The sequence below is a fragment of the Balaenoptera acutorostrata genome, chromosome 2 (assembly GCF_949987535.1).
Source record: "Balaenoptera acutorostrata chromosome 2, mBalAcu1.1, whole genome shotgun sequence".
Classification (NCBI taxonomy): Eukaryota; Metazoa; Chordata; class Mammalia; order Artiodactyla; family Balaenopteridae; genus Balaenoptera; species Balaenoptera acutorostrata.
Genome location: NC_080065.1, coordinates 48477701 through 48503686, shown reverse-complemented (window position 1 = coordinate 48503686; position 25986 = coordinate 48477701).

Here is a 25986-nt window from a genome sequence, read left to right as displayed (position 1 = left end):
CAACACCTTACCTGGTCCATGCTCTCCTTAGCGCCTCTGCCATGTTCCTCCCTCGGTCAAAATCATTCTCTTTCTCCACATATTATCTGGCGAATTCTTCATAGTTATCTCGTACCAGAGATCTTCCCTGCTGGCCTCCTCCAGCTCTAGAAGGGATCCTAAAGTACCAGCTCTTACCTCCCAGGTCACTTGCAGATCCTGTAATGAAATGATCAGTGGGCTTCCCTGGTGGCGCTGTGGTTAAGAATCCACCTGCCAATGCAGGAGACATGGGTTTGAGCCCTGGTCTTGGAAGAGCCCACATGCCACGGAGCAACTAAGCCCGTGCGCCACAACTACTGAGCCTGCGCTCTAGAGCCCACAAGCCACAACTACTGAGCCCGTGTGCCACAAGTACTGAAGCCCATGCGCCTAGACCCCATGCTCCACAACAAGAGAAGCCACCACAATGAGAAGCCCGCGCACCGCAATGAAGAGTAGTCCCCACTCGCCGCTAGTAGAGAAAGCCCGCGGGCAGCAACGAAGACCCAAGGCAGCCAAAAATAAATAAATAAATAAATAAATTAATTAATTTAAATAAAAAAGAAATGATCAGCGTTCATCACTGAACCTCCCGTTAAATTTTCAGATGCCCAAGGGCAGGTAGGGTTTTCTAATTCCAATGTCTATTACAGACCTGGCACATAGCAAGTGTTTAACAGATTATAAATTAACAAACATTCAAAGTGCTGAGCCCAAATTGCACAACTGCATATCTGAGAAGTACCCAAGCAAAATGTAAAATATTCTCTCTCCGGAATCCTTAATGCTCAAAGCCTAAAACAGCCGATTCATCTCCTGTTCCAGGTGGTTTCTATATTCGGGGGGGCAGGGTGGACAGACACAGTACTTACCACCAGTTTATCTGTTAGATCCTTACCCTGCATCTTAAATAGTGTTCAGATCAACTTGGTTTCCTGCCTGTATTGTTTCACACAAGGAAGTACACACACATAAAGTGTGGGCACAACCCATAAATAGTATGCGTTACCAAATAGCCTTTTACATTAAAGAAAAGATCACATTATTTTCAAAGGTCATAACTATAAGACCAGTGTTCCAGTTTTCAGGCACTTAACACTATCCATTTAGTTGAATTAGATTCTTTTTGGTGACTCAGATTGGGAGTCTTAATTTTAACTGTTTGCTTAACAGTGTCAGTGCTTCAGTGGTCTCAGCCTGACTTGGAGGTTAATACCTGGCCTAAGTAGGTGACTGAATAATGCAGTTGGCGACCACCACCTCCTGACTCCTGAGGCACCACTAGGGACACGCAGGTAGCATTTATGGAAGCTGTCTCTGACTTGTCTTCACAGCTGCAGGCAGATCCAAAACAAATACACAGAAACTACAACTCAGCGGGAGTCTGGACACCAAAGGGGAAGAGGGCAAGGGCCAGTGCTTTGTGCTAGTGACAGTCACACGCCGGAAGTCCTGAGCAACACAGGGCTACGTGATGGCGGAAGTCAGTTGCTCAATAGACACAAGGGTTTGTTAGCCAGCATGTGTGCTTCCTAGAGGGCTGGATCTGTACTCTTCCTTTAAGAGTCTGTGGCCTTAAAGATCAGGTATTGGGATTAGACACAATTTTTTCCTTAAAGAGATATGTGAACATTTTCCAGATGCAGAATGAAGCAATGGTGTGATTTGTTCCCTCTGACTTTGCTAATTACAGAGGACTCACATTTCCCCCCATCTCAGACAATGCAAGGCTAATTTTGAGTTGCATTTCCTGCTCTTTGTCTCAAAAGATTAGGAAACACATAGCGTGCACCAGAAATCAAGCTAATTATTTTCTAGGCAATACTAAGAGAGATCCAAAATTCTCAGTTTTACATCCAAGAATATCCTTTGGGTCTCTACTACTCAAAATAAATGGCTTCTCCTCCTGGGGCAAATCCTGTTTCTAGTTTACTTGTCTGTCCTCGCTCTTCTCTTCTAACTGCCGCAAGGTAAACCTTTCTCCTTGGTAGAAACTAAATAAGAGATGTAGTTCCCAAGGAAGTTTGCTTAGAGATTAAAGATAAAGATATGCAAACAGTCACATTTCTCCAAAATGGAAACTTAGGCTTCCCTGGAAAAAGGTTTCAGCATTTTGCAGGTGAGCTGCTTGCTGACTGATCATTACCATTTAGTCAAAAACAACTTCTGTCATGGTAAAGCCAGGTGGAAATCTCTTTGGCTGCTTATTAGTTTTCCTTTCTCTGCCTCATGTTTAATGATGAGTTATGTCTTTCAGACAGTCGGTATTTGTGGGCTGGAAGATATTTGTCCTTTAAGAAGAAGTTTGAGTGTTAAGGACTTTTCTGGTCAAGTTCTGGAAAAGCCCTGTTCCCCTGGCTTGACCCCTCCTTAAAGGGGATGGTTCCCTGCCAGATGCTGTCATCCTGGCTCACCAGACACTGGCTTCCTGAAGAGGAGCAGGGTGAAAATGACCCCTTCGCTAAAGTTAAAAAAGGGTAGGAAGGCCCTGTAGGGCAGGGGTGGCCAACCCCCGGACCACAGACCGGTAGTGGTCCATGGCCTGTTAGGAAACAGGCTGCACAGCAGGAGGTGAGCGACAGGCGAGCCAGGGAAGCTTCATCTGTATTTACAGCCGCTCCAATCACTCATATTACCGCCTGAGCTCCGCCTCTTGTCAGATCAGCGGCAGCATTAGATTCTCATAGGAGTGCAAACCCTACTGTGAACTGCGCATGCGAGGGATCTAGGTTGCGAGTTCCTTATGAGAATCTAATGCCTGATGATCTGAGGTGGAGCTGAGGCGGTGGTGCTAGTGCTGCGGAGTGGCTGCAAACACAGATTATCATCAGCAGAGAGGTCTGACTGCACAGAGACCATAATCAATTACTTGCAGACTCACATCAAAACCCTATCAGTGAGTGGCAAGTGATAATTAAGGTGCATCTGGTGGCAGGCTTTACAGTGGCAAGTGAGTTGATGTACTTCAATTGTACAGCTGCAGCTGGTGGCAGGCTTTAAGTCAGAATCCGACACTTATTTTAGTCTGCGCACGGCCCACCCATTATTTTATTTACCACTTCCATCTGTACCTCTTTCCCGCACTGTGCACTTGTCTCAGTCACTGTTTTGGTAATCCCACAAGCTAACCCTGGCCAAAATGAGTAAAAAAACAAACGTTGCTGGAGAGCTTCTTTGAAAAGGGGGAAAGACCCAATGATGAAATAGCAGAAGACTCTAAGACTGCCAACAAAAAAGAAAGCTGCATTTAAAAGAAAATACCAAGAGTTCTACTTAAATTACAGGTTCATTGAAACAGGTGATTCACATTCTCCAAACCTGCTTTGTATAATATGTGGCAACCGGCTATCCCCAAAAAAGCCATGAAACCTTCAAAACTGCTTCGCCACATGGAGACCAAGCACCCTGCATTAAAAGACAAGCCCTTGGAGTTTTTCAAAAGGAAAAAATGTCAACACGAAGAGCAGAAGCAATTATTGAAGGCCACAACTTCATCAAATATATCTGCACTGAGGGCATCATTCTTAGTGGCTATCCACATTGCTAAAGCTAAGAAGCCCTTTACTATTGGGGAAGAGTTGATCCTGCCTGCTGCTAAGGACATCTGTCGTGAACTTTCAGGAGAGGCTGCAGTTCAAAAGGCGGCGTGTGTTCCTCTTCTGGCTAGCACCATAACTAGACGAATTGATGAAATAGCAGAGGATATTGAGGCACAATTGTTAGGATTAATGAGTCACTGTAGCACGCAATCCAGGTTGACGAGTGTACTGATGTTGACAACAAGGCAACAATGCTTGTTTTTGTGCGATATATTTTTCAGGAGGCTGTGCATGAGGATATGTTATGTGCACTTTTGTTGCCAACCAACACCACAGCTGCAGAACTATTCAAGTCTTTGAATGATTACAGTTCAGGAAAACTGAATTGGTCATTTTGTGTCGGTATATGCGTGGACGGAGCGGCTGCCATGACTGGACGGCTTTCTGGTTTCACTACTCGGGTCAAAGAGGCCGCTTCTGAATGTGGGTCTACGCACTGTGTCATCCATAGAGAAATGCTGGCTAGCCGAAAAATGTCACCTGAACTTAACAACGTTTTGCAGGATGTGATTAAAATTATCAACCACATTAAAGTACATGCCCTTAACTCAGGTCTGTTCGTGCAGCTCTGTGAGGAGATGGACACAGAGCACACATGTCTTCTCTTATACACAGAAGTGAGATGGCTTTCTAAAGGTAGATCACTGGCCAGAGTTTCTGAGTTTCGAGAGCTGCTGCAGGGATTTCTTTTAGAAAAACAGTCACCACTGGCAGCACATTTCAGTGACACTGAATGGGTCGCAAAACTTGCTTACTTGTGTGACATATTTAACCTGCTCAACAAACTCAATCTGTCACTTCAGGGGAGAATGACAACCGTGTTCAAGTCAGCAGATAAAGTGGCTGCATTCAAAGCCAAACTGGAATTATGGGGGAGAAAGGTGAACATTGGGATTTTTGACATGTTTCAAACATTAGCAGAGATTTTGAAAGAGACTAAGCCAGGGCATTCTTCCTCCCAGCTGGTACATGATCACCTATCTCAGCTTTCAAAAGAGTTTGAGCATTACTTCCCAACCATTACTTTCTAAATCAACCACTAAATTGATCTAGAACTGACAACTTCCCCTGAACTGCGAAGGAATGGATCCGCGATCCATTTGCGAATAAGCCAGGTGAATCGACTTTGTCCGTGCTAGAAGAGGATCAACTGCTTGAGATCGCAAATGACGGTAGCCTTAAAAGTATGTTTGAAACAACTTCAAATCTCCATACGTTCTGGATTCAAGTCAAGGCGGAATATCCTGAGATTGCCACAAAGGCACTGAAAAACCTGCTTCCATTTCCAACATCCTGTCTTTGTGAAGCAGGGTTTTCTGCAGTGAGAGCAACCAAAACGAGATCACGGAGTAGACTGGACATAAGCAACCCACTTCGGGTGTCATTGTCTCCCATCACCCCAGATGGGGCCATCTAGTTGTAGGAAAACAAGCTCAGGGCTCCCACTGATTCTGCACTATGGTGAGTTGTATAATTATTTCATTATATATTACAACGTAATAATAATAGAAATAAAGTGCACAATAAATGTAATGTGCTTGAATCATCCCGAAACCATCCCACCCCCCTGGTCCGTGGAGGAATTGTCTTCCATGAAACCGGTCCCTGGTGCCAAAAATATTGCGGACTGCTGCTCTAGGATATCAAGTATAAAACTAAACAAAACTGTGATATTAGCTCCAAAGCCAGCTTATTCTTTCTTTGGACCCAGCAAAGTGGAAGAGTAAGGCCAGAGATCCACCAATCAGTACTTGGAATACTGGAATTCCAACATTGAGAGGCCAAAGCAAATCTTTGGGCCATATGTAAGAATAGTTGCAATATTTTTACTAATTGCTTATAACAGTGTTGTCAAAGAGGTGTTCCTGGCCACTTCTATCAGAACCACTAGAAAAAGTTTATAAAAATACCTGTTGCTGAATCAATCTCTGGGGACAGCGTCAGGAAGCAGCATTTTCTGTAATTACATAAGAAATTCTTATGAACAATCTTTCTCCAAAACCCCTATTTATATACCATATAGCATTACATTTTTAGTTATGTAAAATAAGCTGCTATAATTTTTTTCTGAGGAAGACATTTTGCAGGATTAGGGTGTGAAACACTGAGACTACATTTACCTAATTCCTCTCAAAATATTAGTTTGTAGTCCTTGAAGCATTTGGGCAATCTTGTCTTGAGACATTTTTTATTTTTATTAGACTTTATGGGGAAAACAAACTACAAAAAAAAGCTATTTGCTTGTTTGTCTAAGGAGAAATTGGTAGTACTAAATTGATCTAGAACTGACAACTTCAGAAAGCACAAATAATAAATTTACTGGGCTACCAGTTAAACCCTTGAAATGGTCCCCATGTATAGACTCAGCTAATCATTGGTTATTAAACCACACTGAATCAATAGGACTTATCAATTTTGATATTATATAAGCATATATTTGAGATTATATAGACAGTAACATTAACTATAGCAAAAGAAAAAAATCAAATATGAAATGACGAATTAGCACTCTATTTAAATGTGGGCTCTCTCTTGATATTTAAATTTACGGTGCTTTTTGGCAGGAGGAATCTTAAGAATGGTAGGTAAGCAAAGAACTTCTAGTGAATATTGAAAACTAACCATCTTGTCCTCAATTTGGCTCAACTTGAAAGTTATTATCCATAAAATCATAGATGGCTTAGGGATCACTAATTTCATCTTTTACAAGTCGAGAAAATGGAATCATTTGGGAGACCCAAATCTACAAAAGTTTTATTGACTAATGTCATCACTGCACTTTGTGTAACAGCAGGGCATATTCTGGGGCAGGCAGACTGCCCAATCCCTTTGCTTAGAATCTGTAAGAATAAACGTCTTCCCCACCACTTAAGATTTTTAGGTTAGGCAAACATTATAAACTAAGGAAGACAGTGAATAAAAGCATATGACATGATCAGAACCAGCTGACAAAAAAACTATGGTTTCCAACAACCTACTGCTTATTCTGCAAGATACCAACAATAAGACTGGTTAGTTTTACTGATTTAATTGGTTCCCATCATACAGACACAGCTGAAGTTTAAAACACTAGAACAGTGCCAATCAGGTCTTAGGAAGAAGTAGGAAATTACAGGAGGGGTTGCTCTTTGGATTTTAAGTTAATATAATATATAGATTGAAAAACTGTCCTGTGACTATAAATTATACCATATTTAAGGGCATTATATATTATAATAAATATATACCTTAGGCATATTATACTTAGACCAAGAGAAATTCCCTTATTAAATATGTATCACCTATAGTTTAGGTTTTATCAGCACAAATTGAAGTTGATACAATGTAAAAGAATATCCTCATAAGAGATTTATATGATTCTCCAGACTCAATAACCAGAAGAATTGATTGGTGAGATGGGGAGAAGGAACCTAGCTTAACCCATTCTGAAGCCTTTTTAAAAGTGTCCTATACTAGGATGCACTTATTTGTCTCTTGCGCATACAGTGGGCAGCTTTTAAAATTTGGGGAAAAGAATTAGCAAACCCATTTGACCACAGATCCATGCCTTGTTCTTATTCAATAAACTCTGTCACTAGTAAAAGTTTTACATATATATATATATACGTATATATACATATAGATGTATAATATCTGTCTGACCCTGTCCCTTTCTTCTACGTTGGTTCAGAATTTGGAAGAGAAAGGTGGACATGTATTATATTACTCCCCATCCCATCCTATCCTCCACCCTCATGCCAGAATCCATCATAATTGAGTTCTGGAAATTCCAGATCCTCTGCTCAGCTGCTCTAGTACAGTTTTCCTGATCTAGATATCCTTACCTCTGGATTCCTTAGATTCTGGCATTCTCTACTTCTAATCTTTGTTCATTCCCTCCTCAGAAGCTCCTATAGCTAGACTACCCTTAGGCTCTATTTCTTTTAGACTCCTGAAACGACTGCCCATACAGGCTTCATCTACACTAACTATTTGAGTAACAAACATCTGGCCTAATAAACCAAATCTCTTTCACCCTTCTCTCCTAGGATCCTAGAATTATTTTGTCACTCCTTGGTGATAAAAATTTACCTCTCTTATACTAATTAACAAAAATCCTTTAACAACAAGATAAAATGAGGTCCTTAGGGTGAGCACTAATCCAATATGACTGGTGTCCTTATTAAAAAAGGAGAAATTTAAAGACAGACATGAACACAGGGAGAGCACCATATGTATACTGAGGCAGAGATCATGGTGATGCTTCTACAAGCCAAGGAATGCCAAAGATTGCCAGCAAAACACCAGAAGCTAGGGAGAGGCCTGGAACAGCATCTTCCTCACAGCTCACAGAAGGAACCAACCCTGTCAACATCTTGGTCTCAGACTTTTAGCTTTGAAAACTGTGGGACAATATATTTTTTTGTTTAAGCCACCTGGTTTGGGATACTTTGTTATGGCAACCTTAGCAAACTAATAGGTGTGGACTTTAAGCCTCTTAATTGGATGATTGGTGAGTAATAGCTGTGCTCTTTATTACATGTCATTTAGTGAAAGAATCTATAATGTTATAATATTACTTAATATTTGATAAATCATGGGATCTTAGAGCCAGAAAAGACATGGGAAGAATTTCTCTTTTACCCTTTATATATCCACCAATTCACTCAAATCCATCCACTGAAAAAGCTGTTTGTCTTTAATGTTATTACAGAAAGGACAAAAAGCCATTTTTTATATGTCAATTATGTGCCTGTTATGTGCTATGAATGTTAAGTCATTTATTTAACAAATATGTACTGAGTGCTCAGTATATCCCAGCATTGTATTAGGCACTGGGGATAGAGCAGGAAACAAGACAGATACTGTCACTAATTTCATGGAACATATAGTCAGTCTAATGAAGGAATCAAACAATGAATATGCAGATATAAAAATGTATTATCACAGTTGTGAAAAATATTAAGAAAACATTTAGTGTGCTATGATGCAATGTAACAGGAACCTAATTAGGACTTGTGGGTCAAGCAAGACATCCTTGAGGTTGTGGCATTGAGCTAGGTTCAGTAGGTGTAGCCAGGGAAAGGGAGTCACTGTAGAAAATGGGAAGTCTTTACAAGGTTATAAGCAATGAGAAGCTGTGATAAGATTTTGTTTTTAAGAGATATTCTGACTGCTATAATAAGAAAAGCTTAAAAAGGGTCAAGAATGGAAGTAAGAATAGCAAGTTAGGATGCTGTCACAGTATCTAAACAAAGATAATGTCCTGGGCAAGGATGGTGGTAATAGTAACAAAGAAGCAGAAGGATTCCACGTATATTTTTGAGGTAGAATCAACATGATTCTCAGTGTGAGAATGAGGAAGAGATATAAAGGATGATATCAAAATTCTAGTAGAAGAAGGGTTGATGGAGGGCCCATCTACTGAAATGGTAAACACTTAAAAGGGACAGATTTTTAAGACAAAAGTTATACTTCATGTTCTATTTTATTTATTTAATCTTCACAGAAGCTCTGAAATTTAGAAATTAGTATCACCTGGTTTATTGATGAAATAGGTACTTCATGATATCCTTGAATAACATATCCCAAAGTCTTATATTCTTCTAGCTCTGTGACTTAAGACCAAATTCATTTATCCAACATTGAGTGAGCATTTATCTTGTGCCAGATATTCTATAAGAATGTCTCAGCCCCAGCCTTCTAATCGAGGAGACAATATATACATAGACAGAATTATAACTCAGTGTAGTGACTACAATATTAGAGATACACAAGGAATATTTGGAAACTTGGGGGACAATACTTACATTAGCCGAGAAGCAGAAGTGAGAATGAGAGAAAGCTTCCTAGGTTATATCTGTGTTGAGGCTTAAAAGTCATGCTTAGGAATTAGGTAAAAGGATCAGGGCTAGACTAGATGATATAGAGACAGGGATTGAGCAACCAGCATGATTAATAAAATACACAATATTTTGTAGCTTGGAAAAAAAGATAATTGCTATACCAGGAAGATCTTTTAAGGAATGTGAAAGAGCTTGGAGTTTATCATTTAATGGATGACAAGGAATATTGCTGGGTTCTCAGCAGAGAAATGCCATCGTCAAGCATCCAATTTTAGACATATTCTGTTGGTTGTGTTGAAGATGGACTTGAGGGTACTAAGGCTAGAGAGAGGAAAACCAATTCAGACATGACTACACTAGTAGGTAGAGCGATGATGAGTCCCAATTATGTTGATGGTTGTTCATATGGAGAGAAGCAAATGGACTGGAATCTAATTAAAAGGCAAAATTGGTTAAGAAATGTTGATGCACAGATGTGTTATATTGAAGATCAAGGAAGAGGAGAGAGTTAAGGATGAACCCAGATGTCTAGCTCAGATAGCTAGGTGGCAGTTAAAAGAAGAAAAGCCGAATAGGGAAGAAAACAAGTGTTTAAAATCAGACTTTTTGAGGTCGAGGTTCTAGATGAGATAGAACTAAAAATAGATCTGAGACTTTTAAGATAAGTGATTTTTCCCCTAAAGAATAGCCTAGAAAATAGCCATTTGTCCATTTTTAAGGCTCAGCTAAAACTTGTAGTAAATAAGAAAGCAGAATTTCTTTATCTTTTTTTTTTTTCATGTATTCCTATGAGAGCAGACAGATCGATAAAATTCTGTAGGTGGTTAAATATTTGGTCCTTCTGTATAAGGTTGAGGGATTTCATTGTATATGACTCATCAACAAAGTTATGAAGTTGATATGTAACAAGAGCTGTCTTTATCTGTGAAAGAGAAGATTCTGGAGGAAAATAGATGTTTTCTTCGTTCTCTTCCCAGAAAGAAAATTCTTTGGGTGTTCTACCACTTAATCCAGCCAGGAAACAAAGATCTTCTTTCTTTACAACAAATGGATCACATCCTGAGTTTACTCCTTAGTGCCAAAGAGCTTTATAAGATTCTGGAGAACAGACCACAACTCAAAGACAGATGGTCTACAGACCAGACATATTTATAGAATTTTGTCTTTAGAGAAGAAAGAGAGTTGATACAAATCTTATTATGGGCAAACACAAATGAAAAAATTTAAAAATGATATATTCCAAGTATAATTCTTTCTGTGCAATTACTGTCCAACACATCCAGAATGTTACTAGAAAAATACACAATACAACTTTAAATAAAAAACAGACATTCTCTAGGAAAGTATAGAATACAAGTTAAAATGGAATGCTTTGTGACTTTTATATACAAGGCATGTATTTTTTTTTTTTTCAAGGCATGTATTTTTATACAGCATACTGCTTTGAAAAAACTCCACGCCATGTAAAATTGATTTACATAAAAATATTAAAGTTGGAATATGATTCTAGAATCTAGAAAATAAAATATTTTCTAAATATGGCAAAAACTTACTCTGTTTTAAATCTCTTCCATATTAATTAAATAAATTTAGTAATATAAAAGATGCCCTGGATTTGTTAAGAGGGAGGTCATTGAAGTTTTTGTTCCACCAAGATCCAAGGAGGTACATTGAGATTCATTCTAAGTCATTATTGACTAGAACTTGTTAATGGAAAACTGCTTATTAAGAAAAAAGTCCAGTGTCTAAGTATTTCCCAAGAGTAATATTCAGCCAGCTGACGTGAATAATGGCACTGGCCACTTGTATTTATGGCTTTAGTGATCAAGCCACAGTATACATTACTACACTTCAGTCCTTGATAGGTGGCCAAGAAGAAATTTACACTGCATCAAAGAGATGCTGTACAAAGGACCTGGCACCAGTGCCGTGTGCCGTTGCTATACATAAGCAATTTGTTAGAGTTTCTAGCTGTATTTCTGGTACGAACTAAATTCAATATCACAGAGTTTTGTTGTTGCTATTGTTTAATTTTTTGTTATTGCTTTATTTTGTATGTTTGTGTGCGTGTTATTTTAAGTAATGTTGGGATGTCTTCCCCCACAAAAGACAGATTATCTGAAAGAACACAACATGTGGTCATTTCTTTTGGAGGGAGGGAGTTTGTTTTTTTTTTCAAAATAACGTGGTAGTCTTCTCCCAATACCTAATGAATAATGATTAAGCCCCCTGATTTTGCCTACACATTAAGATCAGCTACTGAATTGGTGATTTTCCTAAGACAGATTATACTAATGCTAGTTTATGTGGGCAGCATCTTTCATCACTTCCTTTCAAATTGTATTAGGTTTGGCAAGTTTTGATATTTAAAAAAAAAAAGTGGGCTTCCCTGGTGGCTCAGTGGTTGAGAGTCTGCCTGCTAATGCAGGGGACATGGGTTCGAGCCCTGGTCTGGGAGGATCCCACGTGCCGCGGAGCGGCTGGGCCCGTGAGCCACAACTACTGAGCCTGCGCGTCTGGAGCCTGTGCTCCGCAACAAGAGAGGCCGCGACGGTGACAGGCCCGCGCACCGCGATGAAGAGTGGCCCCCACTTGCCGCAGCTAGGGAAAGCCCTCGCGCAGAAACAAAGACCCAACACAGCCAAAAATAAATAAATAAATACATACATACATAAATAAATAAATACGTAAATAAATAAATAAGTTTAAAAAAAGATAGGAATTTATTTATTTTTTTATTTTTTAAGATTTATTTATTTTATTGATTGATTGATTGATTGATTGCTATGTTGGGTCTTCGTTTCTGTGCTAGGGCTTTCTCTAGTTGCGGCAAGCGGGGGCCACTCTTCATCGCGGTGCGCGGGCCTCTCACCATGGCGGCCTCTCTCGTTGCGGAGCACAGGCTCCAGACGCGCAGGCTCAGTAGCTGTGGCTCACGGGCCCAGCTGCTCCGCGGCACGTGGGATCCTCCCAAACCAGGGCTCGAACCCGTGTCTCCTGAATTAGCAGGCAGATTCTCAACCACTGCGCCACCAGGGAAACCCAGGAATTTATTAAAAAAAAAAAAAAAAGTTGTTTTAATGTAACTAAGTTTTAGCCCTAGCATTTCATTTCCTCTATTTTCCGGTGTCTTTCTTATCAGACTTTGTGTATATACAAAGATGTATTTATATTTTGGTCAGTCCAATAATAGTATAGTAATATGCTGTTAAATGCTATGAATTTCTCCTTTGTAAAATACTGATTTACTGATTCCTTATATATTTGGTTGTGATAAAAGACAGTTTCCTGTGGATGTGTGGTATTTATTTGTTAAATCCAAATAAATTGGAATTTTAAAAAAGGGAAAAACTACAGGTCAATTTATGAAATAGTTGACACTGTTGGGAAACTTTCCTTTAAAACAAATTATATTTAAGGACCAAATCTAATCTTAAATAAATTATTAGTTCTAATAAATAATAATATTTTTATACTTTATGAAATAGGGGCCATACGAAAATTGATATGGTTGACAATGTTGGCCTATTTGAGGGTAATGTACTTTGAGTTTTTACCTTTTTCTGAATTTTTCTTGAACTTGAGCTTAAAATCTAATCTCTTCTGTTCCCTTTTTCTCCTATGTAATTCTATTTCTCAAGTATCTAATAAAGGCTAGTAAGTCTTATGTTTTGAGTAAAAATTAAAATTATCTTACAAGTTCAAATAATTAAAGTGAAACTGAATTGAGAGAGGAAAATATATTTTGCATAAATCTGTTAGTTGATACTACTCTGGGAAACAAAAACCTCACCCCTTCGTCTTCAAGCCCTAGACACACACTCATGCGCATGCGCACACCACACCGCGTGAGACCAGAGTTGAGAGAAGCAACAGCACTTGGGAGCTTCTGGAACACTGGCAATATTGCATTTTGCAAACATTTGCCTCTGGAACTTGTGTATTGAAGGTATGATTAGAAATTCACGGTGCTAACTAAAGGTACTGAGGAATTGGAATCTAAGGGAAAAGGTGTGGAGGAAACCGCATCTTTCAGTTTCAAGAGGACGCCAATAGTCCAGTTTGCTCGAGCCAGGAAAACCAGTGCTGTGATGAGATGAAAACTGAATACATTTAGAGTCGTCTGATTTTACACTTGACTTTCTATCTAAAAAGAGGGAAGGGAACAGAGGAGATGTTATTTTGTTTTTTTTTTTTTTGAAAGCCTTGGAGTTTACAGTAAAAGATCTTTTTCCTTGGGGTGCCAAATTAAAATCTTATGTCATATGCTAATAAGTATCCTTCAGACAGAGACCCTAAAACTCCCCTTCCTCAGGCGAGTAACGGAGGTTTGACTTTGACAACGAATATCCCAATGTACCAGACTCCAAAGATGTAGCAGCTGATCCCAGGAAGACAAAGAGCTCATTAGGAAAGAAATGCTAGAGATAGCCTAGGGTGGAATTCCAGTACCACCTTTTGTCTTCACAGATAAAAGGCTAGGAGGAGTTTCAACCACTTCCCTGTAGAAATGTGGGGAACTCCAGGTCTGCCAGGGGAAAGTCCACCCAACAAAACTTTCATAATTCCATAGCCTCCTCCTTCCTTTATCTACCCTTTTCTGTCTTGAGTTCGATCCTCTTCCTTTTAAGGATCAATCGTTTCTTACATCCTGCGAACTTAATGCGAAAAACAAAAGGGCCCTAGCAAGAGGGAAACATAAAAAGGATGGCTTGGGGCCTTGAGTTTTCTAGACTGTTCAACACAGGTTTTACCGAGATTTGGAGGAGCAAGAAGTCACCTTTTGATATAGTGTAGCAGGGCTTTTCAGCCCTAAAGTAGTTTATAAAAGCAAGTCTAGCTAATAAATTCTTGGTGTATAGCTTGGTTTTCTGTGGTAAAGAGTGAGGTAAAAATTATTGTAATCAAGAGTTCAACTATTTACTCAAATACTTTCTTTCCTTCTGGGAAATGTTAGGGTGAAGAATAGTCTTGTAGGAAGATTCTGATTCCAGGAATCCCTCTGCTGTTTTTGATAAAGAAGGATGAATTTGCTCTTCTATGATGTAATTTGTACTAGTGGCTCTATTCTCTGCAGCTGGGGTAAAGGGGTTGGGGAGGGTAAGGAAACAGAGACCGCGTGTGTATATATATATATGTGTGTGTGTATATATACACATATATATGTACGGCAAATAATGGAGAAAACAAATGAAACCCCTGTAATGTATCCTAGAGTTTGATTGTGATGCATTTCTCTCCTTCAATTTCAGTAGCTCTATTAGTTTGCTGGGGCTGCTATGCAAATTAGTACAAATTAGGTGGCTTCAACAACAGAAATTTACTGTCTCACACAGTTCTGAAGGCTAGACATTTGAGATCAAGGTGTGGGCAGGATTGGTTCCTTCTGAGAGCTCTGAGGGGCAATCAGCTCCATGCCTCTCTCTTGGCTTCTGGGAGCCTCACATGTTCCTCGGCTTGCAGCTGGTGTTTTCCCGGGCCTTCACAATCTCTTCTCCATTTAAGGTCACATTCACAGGTGCTGGGGGTTAGGATTGCAACATTTTTTGGTGGGATACAATTCAACTCATAACAGTAGTACAGAGATTCTTATTTTACTTTATGCTAATACAAGTATTAAAAATATAAAAGAAATAAGATTCAAAAGGGAGAAAGTGAACGGAGTCTACCATTGAAATATCCCATCCTGTGTTTTAAAACTCCTAGGTAGTTAAAGGGTACAGCCGCTTTACAAGAAGCCCCATGGGAAAATAAAAAAGCTAAACTAAGACTTACTGGAAACCAAACTCGTTCCAAGTAGCAATTGCTGCTTTCTGACTCAAGAGAATATAACATCTATTCCCATCACAAAAGATTGTTCAACCTACTTGCCTCGGCCTTGAGGAGGAGAACCAGATATTGAGAAAGAAAAGCATTAGGGAGAGAGCTAATGTTATCTCTGTATCTTAAGAAAACTGAAGACAAACTAAAGTTGAATTGACTTCACAGGCTTCATGACTCAGAGGCTTTAGGCCTGGACAGGCTGTGTAATTTGGAGGGCCCAATGCAATATGAAAGTTTTATTAAAAATCTGTTAATAATTTCAAGATGGTGACAGCAGAGCATTACACCAAGCATGGGACCACTGTAAACATGAGCACTCTGTGACTGCATGTGGTCCACACCCATGAAGCCAGTCCTGTTTCCTGCTCTGGGGCATGGGTGTATCTGGTGGGTATAGCCTGGGATGGTCTTAGTCTGGAATAGCAAAGTTTCAAGAAGTGGGTCAACTCTACTGGTTCATAGTGGCTACCTGGAGCATTGGGTTTGAATGCCTAGGAATGTGAAACATGCACCATAATCCATTAACAATATCCACCATGAGCATGGGATATGTTTTGCCATCCCTAGAAATGATATCTGACTTTAGGAAGGATATATTTTTAAATCTACTTATTGATGTATAAATAACATAACAATATATCACACATTTTAAAGGTATCGTTCTCTTACCTTTGACAAACATACCTTTGTATAATCACCAACCCATTCAAGACATAAGAATATTTGCATTTCCCCAGAAAAGTTCCTCATGCCCCTTTGTTTGTAATCAATCTCTCTCTCCACCCCCAAATGACCACTGACCTATTTTTCATCACTTTGAATGATTTTGCCTGGTATAGAATATCATATAAAAACAATCATACAATCTGTACTGTTTCATGTGGTTTGGTCAGCATAATTGTGAGATTCATCTGTGTTGTGGCCTGAATTAGTAGTTAATTTTACGTTATTGCTTAATAGAATTTATTGTTAGAATATACCATAATTCGTCTATCCATTCACCAGTTGTTATACATTTGGGTTATTTCTAATTTGAGGTTATTATGGATAAAGCTGGTATGAACATTTGTGCACACATCTTTTTATTAATGGATGTCCCAGTTCTCATGGATTAATATCAAATAGTAGAACTGCTGGGTAAATGCATGTTTTAACTTTATAAGAAATAGTGGTTGCACCATTTTATACTCCCACCAGTAGTATGTAAATGTTCTAGGTGCTCTGTATCCTTGACAACAATAGATACTGATGGTCTTTTTAATATTAGCCATTGTAGTGGGTATGTAGTATGGTGTTTCATTGTAGTTTGAATTCCCTGGTAACTAATAATGTGGAGAAAGTTTTTCCTGTGCTCATTAAGCATTCATTGTAAAATATCTGTTCAAGTCTTTTACCTAATTTTTTAACATAGACTATGTTTTAGGCTCGTTTTCGGTTCACAGCAAAATAGAGCAGAATGTTGCCACATACGCCCTCTCCCGACACACACAGCCTCCCTCACCATCAACCTTCCATACCAGTGTGGTACATTTGTTACAGTCAATGAACTAACATTGTCATTATCAACCGGAATCCATAGTTTACTGTAGATTTCACTCCTGATGTTCTATGGGTTGTGCCTTGCTCTGTGGGTTTTGACAAATGTGTAATAACATGTACCCACCATTAAAGTATCATACAGAATAGTTCTACTGCCCTAAAAATCTGCAGTGCTCTGTCTTTTTATGCCTTCCTCCCCCCAAACCCCTGGCAACCGCTGATCATTTTCATGTCTCCATAGTTTTGTCCTTTTCCAGAATGTCATATAGTTGGAATCACACCGTAAGTTAAGTACCCTTTTCAGAGTGGCTTCTTTCACTTAGTAATAGGCATTTAAGTTTCCTCCATGTCTTTTCATGGCTTGACAGCTCGTTTCTTTTTAGCACTGAGTAACATTCCATTATATGGATAGACCACAGTCTGGTATAGTTTGAAGAACATCTTGAAGATGTTCTATTGAAGAACACCTTGGTTGCTTCCACATTTTGGAAATTATGAATAAAGCTGCTATAAGCATCCACGTGCAGGTTTTTTTGTGGACATAAGTTTTCGGCTCATTTGGTTTTGATTCACTTTAAAAATTAGGTTGTTTGTCTTTTTACTCAGTTTTACCTAGAAAGAAATATTTAACTTGACTTGAAAACGTTTTTCCTTATTAACCTTGGTAAGAAAAACAGTGATTACAAAAAATAAAATTTAATGAATAACATATGTTACAAAATTTCTCTAAAGTAACAAAGAGTTTCTAATTGCAACTAACAAATTAATGATGACAGCTAGGTATACAATACTCTAGTAATAGGATCCTTTCAGACTCCTGGTGAAATGTGACAAATCTTCTTTCCATACTCTACAGCTTAAAGTGTAATTTCTACTTAGTAGCCTTCATAGACTCAATATAGAATTTTTAAAATGTAAAAGTTCATGCACTCCTAATAAAATTATTGCTGCACCATGGGCATCAATCAAAGTAGAGACTGGCCTTGGCATAAGAGCAGATTTTTGGAGGACCCCTGCTGTTCCAGTTGTTACCCCCCTAGATCCTGGATTATTGGTATATTATTTACCCATTTCTGTATAATATTGTAAATTATATATAATCTTATAAATGTGCAACAAATGTTTCTGCATAAGAAATTATCTCAAAACCAAGTAGCTTAATAACTGTCTATTTAGCTCATAAATCTTAGGGTCAGCAATTTGGGCTAGGCTCAGCTGGATGGTTCTTCTGCTGTTAGCTGGGCTGGCACCTACATCTTTGGTCAGTTGCCAGTGAGGCTAATCTGAGATGGCCTGAACTGAGATAGTTCATCGCAAATCCACTTGGTTTCTCATCCTCCACCAGTGTGTCTTGGACTTGTCCTTATGACTCCAGAGCATGTTTCTGGGAGAGAGAACAGATGTGCATAAGACTTGTTTAGGCCTAGGTTTATAATTTGTATAACATAATTTTTACTGCATCCTATTGGTGAAATCATGTACCAAGGTGAGCCCAAATTCAGGAAGCAAAAAAAAAGAGACTCTACCTCTTGATGAGAAGGACCACAAGTCATATTGCAAAGGGGTGTGGATGTAGAGAAGAAAGTTAGGGTGACCATTTTTGCAAACAATCTACTATAATGACTAATTCAGGGGGGAAAGGGCCAGGAGAGGCTCTGAGTCAACTCAGGTTCTAGGAGGGTGTTAGGGGAGCTTGAAGCAGTAACTCTCTACCAACTTCTATGGAAATATTTCAGTATTTTAACAAGCAGTATAGCCACATGGGTAAGCACAGGCCAGATATTAGCCCTGAAAAGAACATTACAATTTTGTGTTTTAAAAAATGAAAACACAATCAGGTGAATACATGCATTACGTCTACTTTCTTCCTTACTTTCACCCAGAGAAATCTTAACAGTTGGGCTAGTGATGCCTAAATTATTTAACTTCAGTCATGGATCCTAGGAGAAAAGCACCAACCTTTTTTTTTTTTTTTTAAATTTTTTTTAAAATTAATTAATTAATTTATTTTTTATTTTATGGCTGTGTTGGGTCTTCGTTTCTGCGCGAGGGCTTTCTCCAGTTGCGGCAACGGGGGCCACTCTTCATCACGGTGTGCGGGCCTCTCACTATCAAGGCCTCTCTTGTTGCGGAGCACAGGCTCCAGACGCGCAGGCTCAGTAGTTGTGGCTCACGGGCCCAGCCGCTCCGTGGCACGTGGGATCCTCCCAGACCAGGGCTCGAACCCGTGTCCCCTGCACCGGCAGGCAGACCCCCAACCACTGCGCCACCAGGGAAGCCCGCACCAACCTTTTTAAGATTAATTTTGTTAAAGTAAAACTATTAACATAGCTAAGATTATATTATTCCAGAAAATGAAATACTGCATCTAGTTACTATAATCTGCCTGCCACTGGAAATATGGAGCGTGAGTGGGAACTATACCACTTGATCAACTTAGTTTACTTATTACTTTGTGGAAATATAAACGTTTAAACCATGATCCAACTCCTAGTTCTGTTTCTTTTAGACAACACAAAGCCATCTGTTCTCAGATCAAAAAAAAAAAAACTTTAGTCTTGTAACTATGTTGGGTTTTTTACTCCAAAATATCATTCTTCCAGTAAGTAACATAGTAATAGAATTCTTCCAAACTGCTGCTGAAATGTGACCCATCTTCTTTCCACACTGTATAGCCTAAAGTATAATTTCTACTTACTGGCTTTTGTAGACTCAGTGTAGAATTTGTTTAATGTAAAAGCTCATGCTCTTCTCCAAATGAAGGTATTACTGAAGCAACTTCTCCCCTCCACAGCTCACCTGCACAGGGGTCCCTGACCATTACAATGCTAGACCTGTGTGTGGAGAGAGGGAGAGCCGGGGTTGAATAGGTCAGTAACTATGTGGTAATAGAGGCCAATCAATAAGTTCCTCCTCCAGTCACTAAACCATAATTTGTTCATAGGAATAGACACCTGAAAGTAAAGAAATGGTAACTCTCTAGTTTTTGAGTCTGAATTTCTGGCCCTCACTCACCACTTCCCACCCAGCACAGTGCTCTGCATCTGGTAGTGATTAAGCAATGACTGTTAGACTGGTCATATCTACAGCCATGTCCAAAACAGGAATCTGGCCCACCTGCACAATACAACACCACTGTTAGATTCAGTGTCTCTGAGCTCTTCCCAAATTGGAAATCAGCAGATGAATATAGTACCATGGCACAAGGAGCTAAGGGCCAAAGGGTGTTTTTATACTTTGAATTACACTCAACATACAAACCAAAGATGACTATTAGCTTAGGGCCAGAGAAGCGGGATCTAAAATATACTTTAAATAGTTTATAAGAAATTAGGCTGCAGGCAGCACACATACACACCCATACTTGCTCACGTATACACAGCAAAAGCAATGGAAGATATGAAATTATGACCCACCACACAGGCATTTCATGATGGTCTGAATGGTCAGTGATATTTCCCATGGCAAGTACAGAAAGATGAGTGAAAATATCTCAGGGCAATTGCAGTTTCTGACCTCTCTAAACGCTGTGATTAAGCCCATGTTTGCACGCTGCTGACAATTTTTCTCAGACGAAAGGCCCATGGTCAGCGAGGCTCACGTGAGAGGGAATCAAGAGGAGCCACTTGCCCTGCCCGGCTCCCGTGGTGACCTCACTTGCGGAGATGTGGCCGAGGTGAGGCAAACCCTCAGAAGTGTGCAGCCCTGTGTTCCAGAGTCAGAGGTCTCCCTGCATCAAAAGCTCAAAGTGAAATTTCTAGTCCCTCAGTATTTTTTCCAGGTGAAAATAGCAACAGGGACATTCCACCCCCATTAAGAATCCTGAGGTTATTTTCTTGTCTCAATCACTAATACAAGATTTCACAATTAGGACTTTACAATTATCCTAAAGGAACTTGAAGTAGAGGGAGTGGATACTGATTATCATCACATTTACAAAAATTCTAGTGAAAATTTGCTAACTCTTTACAGTTGGGAAACAGTCTTATGGAGTGCCTGTTACGTATGCAGGGTTATGCTAGAGTCTTTGCATGCATTATCTTGTGTACTATGTTTACTAGAGTCTGAGGAAGTTGGTACTATTGTCCCAGTTGTTAAATAAGAGGAAAGGAAGCTCAGGTTAAGTAATTTGCTTTGACCGTATAGCTAATAAGTAGCAGGGTGAAGCTATCACCCGGGTGTGCATGTTTCTATCTCTACTCGCTCTCCACTACCCCTCACTGTTCGCTGCAGGACAGTCCATGGGTAGGGATAGGTGACTCTGAATTCATTCCACCCCATAAATGTTTCTTTTATATTTTCCACTTACCGAAAGCCAATCTCAGAAGATCATCTGAGCAACAAGAATTTTCATTCATCACTGGTGGGAATGCAAATGGTACAGCCACTTTGAAGACAGTTTGGCAGTTTCTTACAGAATGGAACATATTCATACCATATGAGTCAACATTTGTACTTCTTGGTATTCACCCAAATAAGTTGAAAACTTAGGTCCACACAAAAACCTGTGCATAGATGCCTATAGCAGCTTTCTTCATAGTTGCCCAAATGTGGAAGCAATGAAGATGCCTTTCAGTAGGTGAATAGATAAGCTGTGGTACATCCAGGCAATGGAATGTTATTCAGCGTTAAAAAGAAATAAGTTCTTAAGCAATGAAAAGATGTGAAGGAAACTTAAATGCACAATGTTAAGTGAAAGATAGTCTGAAAAGGCTACATATTTTATGATTCCAACTATATGACATTCTGGAAAAAAGTAAAACTATAGAGACAAGAAAATGACTAGTGGCCGTCTGGCTTTGGCACGTGGGGAGTGGGGAATGGGGGAGGGGGAATGAAGCAGGGGAAGCACTAGAGATTTTTTTTTTTAAGGAATTCCTTTATTTTTAAAAAATTATTTATTTATTTATTTATTTATTTATTTATTTTTGGCTGTGTTGGGTCTTCATTTCTGTGCAAGGGCTTTCTCTAGTTGCGGCAAGCGGGGGCCACTCTTCATCGCGGTGCGCGGGCCTCTCACTATTGCGGCCTCTCTTGTTGCGGAGCACAAGCTCCAGACGCGCAGTCTCAGTAGTTGTGGCTCACGGGCCCAGTTGCTCCGCGGCATGTGGGATCTTCCCAGACCAGGACTCGAACCCGTGTCCCCTGCATTGGCAGGCAGATTCTCAACCACTGCGCCACCAGGGAAGCCCACTAGAGATTTTTAAGGCAGTGAAACTATTCTGTATGATTCCATGACATTATATATTGTCAAAGCATATGAAATGTACAACCAGAAGAGTGAATCCTAAGATGAACTATGGACTTAAATTAATAATTTAAGTATCAATATTGTCTTGTCAATTGCAACAAATATACCATGCCAATATAAGATACCAATAGTAGGGGAGACTGGGGAGGGGGGAGGTTGTGGCTGGCAGGAGGAACTCTGTAGCTTCCAGTTTTTTATAAACCTAAAACTGCTGAAAAACAAATTTTATTAATTCCAAAAAAAAATCTTCAAACTACAGGTATTTCTTAAAGGTCTCTTATGTGTTAGAATCTGTTGTTAATGGCAGAGACTCATGATTATGTCACTGTTCCCAAGTACTTAAAATATAATTGGGAAGATCATGTACACCCATCAAACCGTCAAGTAATAACCCAAGGATTCACACAGTTAAGTGCACAGATGAATGGAATAGATGTAAAATGCTATGACCTTTCAGAGAAGAAAACATTCAGCATGTGCTTAAGAAGGTAAATTTAACTCTCCGCTTAACACTGATGCCAGGAGGAAAGGGGGATGGAGACTATGCCGGGCTGTGGATAAAGAGAGAGGAGATGAAGAAGAATCACTGTCAGTGGGAGGAGAAACCCCAGCAGTGCGAGTTCATAGAATCTGAGTCAGAGAAACGAAGGTCTGAGTGTGGAGTTTCCAGTGGGAAGTGGTATTTTGGGGCATGGGTATCTTCCTAATCATCGTGTTTCTGAACCCCACCTGACTCTGAAGCTGCCCCCGTCATTCTACTTTGTTCCTGGGCAGAGTCTCCAGTTGACGAAAATAAAAACCAGAACCTTCATAGTCATTGCTTCTGGGAACACCGGCCCGGCTCACTAACACAGGTGCTGCCTGTTGCAGCTAAGGACGAGTGGCATGAACGGAGCACTGCATATATTTGCATCTCGGTGCGTCCCTTTGGTCCTCAAACCCCACCTCATGCTCACCCTCCTGAGAAGCCACACAGAAGAGAGGCAAAGAGAGGGGGACGGAGTAAACACTTGAGTGAGACTTTGGGTGGAACTGTTTATCTACTCTCTCCAACAAAAAACAATCACAAACAGGTTCTTTTTAATACTGGTCTAGATGAGGTTTTGCAACGTTGCAGGTTGCCAATTGCAGTAATAACTGCCTGAGAACAATTAAGCAGACACCAAACATTTCTATCAGGTGAATCCTTTGTCCTATTAATAAATAGCCATGAGGTTACTTCTTCCTGGAAAAACCTCTTTGGCTGGTTCCATCCTACCTAAGGCTCTAACTTGGTTTGTTCCCACACGTTCTGGGTGCGTGAAGCAGCCCAAGCCAGAAGTGGTCACTCGGATCTCTGAAAGTCCGCAGAGGTGCGTTTTGCAGCTGGCTGCTGTGGTAACTGTGTCTGGTCACTGATTAAAGGCAGTAGCTGTGACTCAGCCTGCAAGGCACGGCACCCATCACTCACGACCTGAATTTGCCTTCTGGAAATCCTCTTTTTCCCCAGCTTGGCTACTTGCAGATTGACTCTCTAAATAGCCTTTCTCAGGGGAAGCAATTTCTTCTTAATCTTTGGATCAAAGCCCAAATCTGAAAGAGGTCTTATTTTTGAAATCACTAATGTCATATCCTGAATGATCCCTTTATCCACAACAACCCACAATAGTTGTCCAGCTGTTCAGCATCTTTCTTTTTGGCTCTTCCATGGTGGATGTATTGATTTAGGAAGGCTTCTTTCAAGCTGGGTCTTCTTGCCCCTCTCTCCTTGCATTCCCATCATCACACCTTAGAATGGTAAGGCGTGCTGTCAGTCAAAGCACTCCCTGTCCCCGGCATAGCTGAGTCAGTGCAGCCCTGAGAGGAAGCTTGAAGGAGGCTGTTAAAATCTATTCATAGATGAAAGCGACGTTCCTGCCACAGTGAGAGGTTGCTAATGACGCATGTATACACCGGGAGTGACTTAGGAGGAGGAGGAAGCTGGAGGGGGCGGGGGGGAGAGCAGAAAGGGGGTGGACATAGGATCCAAGAACCACGGCAAAACTTGATATGGGCTCTGTCACCTTTTGGTAAGGACAGAATTCTAAGGATACACATTGCTAGCACGAGCTGCTCTGACACAGATTCCATGTGCTTTGTCAGATTTCTCATGTGAAGCAGTGCCCCCGTATATTTTATATATATATATATATATATATATATATATACACACACACACACACACACACACACATGCACACAAATACCGCTGGACTGCTCAGCTCCGTGACACCTGCAAGATTTCTGACAAACTGCTGAGGACTCCTGTAAACATGTGGGGATAAAGGAGGGAGGAGGGTACGGAAGGTGGAGAGGGGAAGACAGTCCTTCCTCCTTCACCCATTCAATTGGGATACACTAGGTACCAGACTCTGTTCTAGGTTTGAAGAGGTAAATAACACAGTCTGTGTCCCGAAAGAGATTGTAGCATATTAGAATTTAGAGAGTTGTTCAAGATAAATGAAAAAAAAAAAAACCCTCAGAATGTTACTGCTGATACATGGAAAAAAGATCAAAGACTTTAGGACTGTTTGCCACGTAAGACTAACATCCTGAATAATGCAATATGTAGGAAAATAGTCCATGGAGTTCATGGAAATGCAGATTCTCTATTATGCCATCCATCATCAACCATTTATTCAGAACCTACTAGTTGCCAGCAGTTATGTTAGCTGTTGGTATGTAACAGATGCCAAGTGTCTCTTGGGCCCTTTTCAGAAGCTCTGAGGGCACTGGAAGAAGCACCTGTGAGGGTGTGGAGAGCATTGTGGGCTGAGTGGATGAGTTTGCTGCACAGAAAAGTCCTGTTTTCTCAAAAGTGAAAGATCATGAGTTTCCTTAACTGGGATCCTATAAGCCATGCCAGGAAAACATATCAAGGACTCGGGAAAGCAAAGTAGCAGAAGGCCCACTGACCTTGATCGAGTCGGGTTTTGGTCATAGCTCCATCATGATTAGGATTCATTCAGGGAACTCATTCTCCTCATCTGGAGATTAGATTTGATAACCTCTAATATCTCTATCAAATTCAAAAGTTATGATTTTATACTAAGATTCCTAATTCCCCAATTTAATAACTCTTTAATACACTATTGAAAGGTAATATAATCCCCACCTGGCACTTTTCTGTGACATTGGCGGCCTCTTCCTCAACTCCCATCGCAGTCCTGAGTCCGCTCCCCTCCTCCCGCCCATTTTTCTAATATGTCAGGGCTCTGTTGAGGGAGTAGTCCTCTCTTAACTCATGTTAAAGCTTGAAGAAGGAATATAGTGTGGAATAGTGGGGGAAGCGCCAGCTATAGAACAAGGACTCGATCCTTCCAACTTTCTCTGTGATTTTGAGAAAGTCAGTTCACTTCTGTGGGCCTCAGTTTCCCTATCTGTGATTTCCCCCACCTCCATCCTATACACACATGCCAGTCTGTGTTAGAAATACATGTATCATGAGCAAGAAATAAACCTGCCAGTTTTGGGGATTATTTGCTAAAAAATGCCTCCTCTATCTCGGTAACTACAAGGTTCAGAAAGATAGCTCAGGGGGGTTAATGAAAATGCAGATTCTAATCCCCATGCTGACTGAATTAGAATTTCAGGTGATAGGGAATTGGCATCATAATCTTAAAAAGCTTAGTCAGTAAATTTGATGCACACCAAAAATTAAAAACTGCTGCAGATAGGCATTTGCATTCATTGATTTTATTGGCAGCAATTAACAGTGCCTCTGAATCTTCTCAGGACACTCACAGAAAATGACACTAGTTATGTGACTCGCTGGGGCCAACAGAGAAAGCTGCTGTTCCTAGAAGCTGTATGGGGTAAGGACGTAGGAGGGGGTGGCTTCTATGCCCCAGGCCCTGCCTGTCCCCCAAACTGACGCCCTGACCGTTTCAGACCACCCTTCATTCCTTTG